Here is a 1896-nt window from a genome sequence, read left to right as displayed (position 1 = left end):
AGGCAAGAAAATTCCAGAAAAACATCTACTTCTGCTTTATTTATTATGCCAAAGCTTTTGACTGTGTAGATCACAACAAACTGTGGAAAATTCTGAAAGAGATGGGAATACCAGACCTTCTTACTTGCCTCCTGAGAGATCTGTATATGGGTCAAGAAGCAACAGTTAGAACCAGACATGGAACAACAGACTGGCTCCAAATTGGGAAAGGAGTACATCAAGGCTGTATATTATCACCCTGCTTATTTAACTTGTATGCTGAGTATATCATGAGAAATGCTGGGCTGGATGAAGCACAAGCTAGAATCTAGATTGCTAAGAGAAATATTAACAACTTTGCATACACAGATGACACCACCCTTATGGCAGAAAGTGAAGAAGAACTGAAGAGCCTCTTGATGAAAGTGAAAGAGGAGAGTGAAAAATCTGGCTTAAAAACTCAACGTTCAAAAAGTGAAGATCATGGTATTTGGTCCCAATGCTTCATGGCAAATAGATGGGGAAAAAATGGAAACAGTGACAGACTTTATTTTCTTGGGCTCCAAAAATCACTGCAGATGGTGACTGCAGCCATGAAATTAAAAGATACTTACTCCTTGGAAGGAAAACTATGACCAATATAGACATATTAAAACATATGTTAAAAACATGTTAAAACATGTTAAAAACAACATATTAAAAAGCAGAGACATTACTTTGCTGACAAAGGTCTTGTATTCAGAGCTATGGTTTTTCCAGTAGTCATGTATGGATGTAAGTTGGACTATAAAGAAAGCTCAGCACTGAAGAATTGATGCTTTTGAACTGTGGTGTTGGAGAAGACTCTTGAGAGCCCCTTGGACTGCAAGGAGATCCAACCAGTCCATCTTAAAGGAAATCAATCCTGAATATTCATTGGAAGGACTGATTCTGAAGCTGAAACTCCAATACTTTGACCACCTGATGCAGAGAATTGAGCCACTGGAAAAGACCCTGATGCTGGGAAAGATTGAAGGCAGGAGAATAATGGGGCTACAGCAGATGAGAGGGTTGGATATCATCACCAACTCGATGGACATCCTGGAGTATCAGCAAGTCTGGGAGTTGGTGATGGACAAAGAAGCCTGGTGTGCTGCAGTCCAAGGGGTTGCAAAGAGTTGGACATGACTGAGCGACTGAACTAATATTCTATTGAGTGTATATATACATATATATAAACCACATATAATGTATCTGTTCATCTGCTCATAGACATTTAGGTTACCTCCATATCTTTAGTGCTGCTATGAGCATTGGGATGTAGATGTCTTTTTGAATTAAAATATTCTCCAGAAATATTCCAGAAGTGGGATTGCAAGGTCATATGGTAATTCCATTTTGCATTTGTTTGGAGGGTCTTTAAAAACCGAAAATAGAGAACACTCATTTTTGATCACCTGTAATCTTTGTTAAATTTTTTGATGTCTAAACTAGCCTTTGGGCTTTCCTCATAGCTCAGCTGGTAAAGAATCTGCCTGCAATGCAGGAGACCCCAGTTCAATTCCCGGGTTGAAAAGTTCCCCTGGAGAATGGATAGGTTACCCATTCCAGTATTCTTGGGCTTCCCTGGTAACTCACACAGTAAAGAATCTGCCTGCAATGCAGGAGACCTGGGTTCGAACCCTAGGTCGGGAATATCCCCTGGAGGAGGGCACAGCAACCCACTCCAGTATTTTTGCCTGGAGAATCCCCATGGACAGAGTAGCCTACCAGGTTGTCATCCATGGGGTTGCAAAAAGTTAGACACAACTGAGCGACTAAGCACAGCACAGCACACAAAGTAGCCTTTAAATCCAGTCATATGATCATTTTATAATGCCTTGTTATTGATTTATTGAGGTATACTTATAAATTTGCATATATTTAATGAATACATTT

This window comes from Bos taurus, chromosome 26, assembly GCF_002263795.3.
Source record: "Bos taurus isolate L1 Dominette 01449 registration number 42190680 breed Hereford chromosome 26, ARS-UCD2.0, whole genome shotgun sequence".
NCBI lineage: Eukaryota > Metazoa > Chordata > Mammalia > Artiodactyla > Bovidae > Bos > Bos taurus.
This window is presented reverse-complemented; position numbering follows the sequence as displayed.